General features: G+C 40.5%; 1 long non-coding RNA gene across 1 annotated transcript; it reads left to right on the forward strand.

Moving 5' to 3' along the window:
* The first annotated feature begins 2,827 nt into the window (after nt 1-2,827).
* On the forward strand, nt 2,828-3,349 carry LOC138880295 (uncharacterized). The gene is made up of 3 exons (XR_011402809.1): nt 2,828-2,919; nt 3,004-3,057; nt 3,126-3,349. It is a non-coding gene; the product is annotated as an uncharacterized lncRNA (long non-coding RNA).
* The last annotated feature ends 4,246 nt before the right edge of the window (nt 3,350-7,595 follow it).

Raw genomic sequence — 7,595 nt, forward strand, 5'->3', positions numbered from 1 at the left:
ATCTAGCCCGGAACCAATAAGTATATATATAAAATTATATATATATATATATATATATATAATTTTTACAATTAATTTATCAAAAAATATGAATAAAAATTATAAAAAAAAACATAAAATTATTAATGATAGTTTGGTACCACTGGGCCTCAGAAAATCTAGCACGAAACCCATAATTATAAAATCTATATATATATATAATTTTTACAATTAAGTTATTAAAAATATGAATAAAAATTATTAAAAAAACATAAAATTATTAATGATAGTTTGGTACCACTGAGCTTCAGAAAATCTAGCACGAAACCCATAATTATAAAAATTATATATATATATATATATAATTTTTACAATTAAGTTATTAAAAAATATGAATAAAAATTATTAAAAAAACATAAAATTATTAATGATAGTTTGGTACCACTGGGCCTCAGAAAATCTAGCACGAAACCCATAATTATAAAAATTATATATATATATATATATATATATATAATTTTTACAATTAAGTTATTAAAAAATATGAATATAAATTATAAAAAAAGATAAAATTATTAATAATAGTTTGGTACCACTGGGCCTCAGAAAATCTAGCCCGGAACCCATAAATATATATAATTTTTACAATTAAGTTGTTAAAAAATATGAATTTAAATTATAAAAAACACACATAAATTTTAATGATAGTTATTAAAAATTATGAATTTGCAGTTGACGACATGGATGCACCTATACATCCCGGCCCTCGGACGTCGGAGCTACTACCCCTACAGCCCCAGCATAGATCCGAGCATATATGGGGGGGAGAGTTGCTTACGCAGACTTTTCGGGGCAGGAGAGTGGATTTATTGTGGGAGTTTTTGACTCCTCCCCGCGTTCTACATCCCCGTGTGGTCCATCACCTGGAGGAGATGGGATTATATAGGATCATTAGCATTGGCCGGATACAGCTCGACTATGCTTTGATCACGGCGTTGATTGAGCGGTGGCGACCGGAGACACACACTTTCCATCTGCCCATCGACGAAGCCACCATCACACTCTAGGACGTCGAGATTTTATATGGTCTGTCCACTGATGGCTTGCCAGTTTTACTGCCTGGGAATATGAGATATTTTAATCGGGATTCATATATGGATATGGTGCACAGGCTCACGGGCTTCAGGTCCGAGGACCCAGATGTAGCAATTGGGAGCAGTCGTATGCAGTTGGTCCCCATTAGAGACCACTTGATGCAGATCCACGATACTATCACCGACGACTCAGCGGAGGTGGATGTGGAGCAATATACGAGGCTGTTGTTGCTCCTTCTATTTGGGGGGGGGTCTTGTTCCCGAACACTTCGGGGAACCTAGTGAGCCTCCGTTTTCTGCATCATATTGCGGACTTCGATGATACAGTCAGCTACATATGGGGTGGTGCTGTCCTATCATTTTTGTACAAGCAGATGTGTCGGGCATCCATGGGCACACAGAGAGACGTTTCTGGCTTTCTGCCACTTCTACAGGTGACAACTTATTCAAATAATATGTCCTTTAGTTACAATTCTACCTAGTTATAGTTAATTTTTACGTCAACTTTGTATGTTAGGTTTGGGTGTGGGAGCGATTTCTGCAGCTTCGGCCACCTCTACCACAATTACCGGCTAATGTACATATTCCTGATCTCCCTCTAGCTTGTAGGTGGGGATTGCGTTGTAGACTTGCACGAGAGTATCATGGCCATCACAATCTCCCCTTCTGTAGGGATGTGTTGGATTTTCTGGAGGACGCACAGGTGAATATCTAACTAAACTTACAAATTATTGTTTAACTAGGTGTTGCGCATACTAACGGTTTGTGTTATTATTTGATAGTTCATCTGGACGCCGTACAGCGAAGAGCTGATAGGTACCCTGCCAGCGTATTGCATGCACGGCCGCCATATTTGGAGGGCTTCCGTCCCTCTCACGTGCCTCGATATTGTCGAGCATCATGCCTCAGAGCGAGTATTTCGTCAGTTTGGATTTCCGCAGCCTATACCGACTCGACCTGCATGGGATCCTTTACATTATGAGAGGGATGATCGGATGAGGGTGGACGACACATTTATTGATTGGCTGGAGGCGCAGTTGGGTATTTGGGACAACCGAGGGGACTTGACCCCAGCTCCGCAACACTTTCCTATCGAAGTTTATATGGCATGGTACCGCACTGTTTCCCGACTTTTTATCGGGAACCCAGTTCATCAGGTAGATGGTCGGTACGTCTCATACGCCGGGAGACATGAGGCTCTGGTATGTTTTCTGTTATTATCAATTACATTAATAGTAATTTCGAGTCAAATACATAGTTTATATTAAAAACTTTTGTGCAGGCGATTGGATTGCATACCGTATATCGTATGAGGCAGCAAATGCAGAGTTATGTCCACGATCCTGTGATCATGCAGGACTATAGTCGTTGCTTCATGGATGTGGCTGCCCAGACACTGCAGCGAGGCCGATCGGATCAGCGTTTGGCACACGAGCCAGATTATGTTGACCTAGCCACGTACCAGCGAGGTCGTGGTATGCCACAAGGTGGTGGCTGACTAGCTGCTGCTACTCCCCGACGACCTGCTGGTGCCGGACGACGTGGTCGTGGGCGGAGAGGAGGTCCCCAGCAAGGGGGGTTTGAGGCTCCTGCTGATGATGTTGCTGCTGATATGGGAGGTGGCATGCATGAGACCGACATGACGTCTTACAACCTTGGCATTTATGACACTCCAGGGACGTCGCAGGTGACCCCATCGGATCAATTCTTGATCACGGGCTCGGATTTTCAAGGAGTGGAGTTGGGTAGATATTTCCCTGGTCCGTCTACCACTGATGAGTCTTGACCGATCCGAGATTTTGAAAGTGGGCGCCGACTGAGTTATGGTAGCTCATCACATGCGCATGTATGAGTTTATTAGTATTAATTTTATTACTGTTTTTACTATAACTTATTTATTTTCTTTAACTTTATTAATTTACTTTTTTAGGCTTCATGCGATGCTGCGACAGATGACTACATTCAGGATCCAGACACGATTATGGTAAGACAATATAAATTTTTGTGAATTGTTATGTAGTTTTCTATACTAAGTTTGATATTATTATGTAGCCTTCTACTGGACCTGACAGCACCACTGATACATGTCATCCCGTGCCGCATCCGGCCATAAGGAGACGACTTGATGATGATGATCTTGATAGCGTACCCGGGCGGCAGGGGATGCACCTCAGGCCAACGGCTACTTTGAGACACACCGGATGCGGGACACATTGATTCGGTCTTCCATTTTTATGTTTTTTTGGTGTAAATAATATTTTTGTATACATTAACAACAATATTTAATCGAATATGACAGTTACTTTTTTAGTTCTCATTTCGTTTTATAGTATTTGGTATAGTAACACAACAACTTAAACTTAACTTCCACTAAATTTAGTACAACAAACAAGGAAAACATTACTACAACACAAACACAAACATAACAGGCCAACATAATTAAAATACATGACATATGAAAATGACACTAAACACATACACGCCAATGCTCCATCCTCAGTTGTCATTTATTCTTCGCTCCAACCACTTAAATCGTTCTTCCATTTGTTCTTTTTCTTCTTCTAACTCTTTCACTCTCGCCTTCACCTCCGCAAGTTCCCGTTTATATTTTTCGTTGCGTTCCTTGTGTGCTTCACAATTCCATTCTGCTCTCCATTTTTTATCTTCCACCTCCTTCAGTTTCTCCCTCATTTCTGTAATAATTCTATCTCCCTCCTTTTGTATTCTATGCTGGTATAACAACATATTATGAAATTCCTGTAATCTATCCCTGTAGCTTTCCTGATAACATGGTTCCTCAGCCCATTCATCAAATTCACAAGTAGGTTCGTCGGGTTGCTTGTACAACTTGTTCATACAGCACCAATAGCGGCGTCCAACGTTAGCACCTTCCCACCCACAATCCATCATGCATGGTTTTCCACATAAGCAAATTGGTGGACGACCAGGTTGAGCTATTTGTGAAATATTTGCTTATAATAAAAAAACCCTTACTTACTTTTAATGAAATATTTCTGGGGAAAATTTTGAGCACACAAAATAACTACAATGAGCCCATTATTTATAGGCGAAACAACACACATATAGCGCCATATCTAATGATGCCATATCATGATGTTGACAAGACAAGACAACACACACATAGCTCCATATATAATGGCGCTATATTTGCGTATTAAATATCGTAATGTCGACAAGACAACACACACATAATAAATATACCGATAATTATATTAAATTATTATTTAAATAGGTAAAATGGGAAAGTACAAATCATAATTAACAAACAAGAAAATTTTATTTCATAAATACTTAAATCGTATACATAACAACTAATTATTACAACATGAACTCATGGGTAGTTAGGTACAATAGAAGAACACCCGCCCTGAGCTTGATTACTGTTGCCACCCAAAGGACATTTTCTACGGTCGTGTCCTATTTGCAAGCATATACCATATTTGCGCGCATATACGGTATCACTAACATCCATTTGGTTCCGTATACGTGTTCTCTTCTGCACCTGTCTTTTACGCAAATAGGACTTGTTACACACCATTTTAAATGGTTCTGGGGGCCAGTAATGCTCAGCACCTACTGGCTGCAACTGACCACTATATGTGTTTAGGTATTTGGAAATACTATATTGTTGATCAATATAGTTGGTCTCCGCATAACCAACACGTTGAAAACACTTGATGGCATGTGAGCAAGGCATGTGGTAGATTGACCATTTCCCACATGAGCATAACCTTGTAGATTCAGTTACAGTATGTACATTATTACCCTGATTATGCAGGATAGCGGTGCGAACTTCAAAAATACCTCGTTCGTTATCATATTGCAAAAAGGAATGCCAATGTGCGCGCCGTCTGTATTTCTCTAATCTCTTCATAGGCACTGGCATAAATTCAACACCCCTTTCCATCAATTCCCTTGCAGCTGCAGACCGTTGCACAAACCTCTCCGCCATCTGCTTGAACGACATACGCACCATGGCTGTGACGGGCAATCCTCTTGCCGACTTTAATAACCCGTTGAAGGACTCTAACACGTTTGTAGTAAGAATTCCCCAGCGTCTGCCACCATATGCATGCAACGTCCACTTTTCAGGGTCATGTCGCATTAACCAACGATATGCTGCCTCGTCTTCTTGCCTGATAAATCCATATGCCTCCGGAATTTATGCTGTTGGTGGTCTGTTACTGCCATCCACATCAAATCATGTAGATCCTTTTGGGGATGTGCCTTCTGGAAATTGGCCTTCAAGTGCCTCACACAGTAACGATGGTATGCATAAGGTTCTTGCCATGCAGGAAGGTTCTTCACAGAACTTAATATACCCCCGTGCCGATCAGATATTAGACAAATACCTGAATGCTGTTTGACAGCGTGCTCTTTTAGGTGGTTCAAAAACATTGTCCACGTCTCTGTGCTTTCATTGGCACAAATAGCAAAAGCTAGAGGAAATATCTGTCCATTAGCATCCACTACCACGGCTATCAATAGCTTGATATCGTATTTTCCATAGACATGAGTTCCGTCTATGGATATTACGGGCCGGCAATACGGAAAACCATCAATTGCTGGCTTAAACGCCCAGAACACGTAATTGAATATATATTCTGGTTTACCCGGACTCCGCTCAAGCTTCCATTCAACAACTGTTCCGGGGTTAAAGTGCTGCAGTGCAGCCATGTACCTAGGCAGATCCGCAAATGACTTATCCCAGTTACCATAGACTATTTCAAACGCTCTTTTGCGCCTAAGATATGCCTTTCTTGTAGTAATTGTGTGGCCATATTCCTGGTGGACTGCTGTAATGCACTCTTTGATTTTATACCTTATGGACGCTTCGATGTGCGGAATAAGTACAAGAGATATCAAGTCAATATCCAAGTTGAAGTGATTCCCGTTGAAAGTGTCCATTTCGCATGTGTGGGTGGGAATGTATTTACCCACTTTCCACATACCTGTTTTCTTCTTCGACGCACGCAACATCCAATTACATGGCCAAAACCACCTGCGGCAAATAGCCTTGTATACCGTCGGACTTGACTCCGATACCTGCATCTCACGACACTCTTTAACATTGTGCATTTTACAAGCCCTGCTTACGCATGCTTTATCAGGAAAAAGCATCCCTTTTGTAAGCACCGTTGGTCTAGACTCATTCCACATTGCTGTCCGGATTTCATCAAAATTCCTTGTGAGAGGTTCCACATCCGGCACGGCTGGCAAGTTATCAATATAAGGAATCTCCCTTGAATGAAACGGCACTTCAGACTCGTACACTTTTCGTCTATGGGGGCTCTCTTCAAATCGGGTCCTTCCTCCTCGTCCTCTTCATTACCATCCTCACGAGCAAATGGTGTCTCGTCTCCCGATTCATCGGCATTGTTATCGTAATCGTTGTTCTCTTCCTCACTCTGTGCATCTGCCAGATCCTGATGTAATACGTCGTTTTCGGGCAATTGAGTGAGTACGGGTAGTTCAACTTGCTCGTTTTCACTGCACATTTCAACAAAAATATAAGCTACTAAATTAATAAATGCTTTACATATGGCTATATCATTTCACTTACAAGTCGTAATGTGTTGACATTCCATGATGGACATTTTCAGTTAGGTGATGACTACCGGATGGGCCACTTGTAAAATTCATATCCGGCCGGTACCCCCTATTAAATAAATGAGCGTTAAAATTAATTCAATACGCCAAAAATATACATAATTAACACAAATGAAAATTGAAGTTTACCACTCTTCTTGTGAATTATGGAAAGCAGGGTATAAATTATTTTCTCGCTGCTCATTCGCCGACGGTGATAAATTTAAATCAAGAAAAATTCTTTCATCTGGAACATGTCCGGCAAAAACTGATCCAGAATAACCACTCGATGACTGGGGGTTATCTCTACTACGCACAACCTCGTTTTTTGGAACGTCTTCGACCTTCACGTACATCTCCAACATTGTGATTACAAGAAATTCCCGGCATTCGTCCGGAGTCCTCAGGAAATCACTCAAAGTGTCATCATCGTCGATGTTAAACTCTGAGTAAAAAGCAACCCCTTGCGGCGTAACGGAATACGGATATCTTCCGGTTACTTTGAGTATCACTGAACGTTTTCTCACACCCATTTTTTTGCATAACAACGATATCAATGTTTCGTACTCCATTGAAAGTGGCAATTTAACATTACACTTAGCAGGTAAACTGTAGCCCATAGAGTTATTCTCCATCACAACCTCACCCCCCAATATAATGATACTCTTATTCTACGTTCTTCAGACATAATGAAAAAATGCTGGAGAATTTAACAACAATAGAAATCAACAAGAGTTAAAAAAAAATTTTGAATGAAGATATGCGATTTTACGATGTTTATATAGGAAATGGCTAGCCGAAGAGGTTTTTTTTTTGTATATAGCGCCACAAAAAGTGGCTTTATACGCTTTTGAATTATTGAACCCAGAAATTATTGGTGAGGTCAGGTAATAAGGGGTATAGCGCCATTAA

This window comes from Nicotiana sylvestris, chromosome 10 (assembly GCF_000393655.2).
Source record: "Nicotiana sylvestris chromosome 10, ASM39365v2, whole genome shotgun sequence".
NCBI classification, from domain to species: domain Eukaryota; kingdom Viridiplantae; phylum Streptophyta; class Magnoliopsida; order Solanales; family Solanaceae; genus Nicotiana; species Nicotiana sylvestris.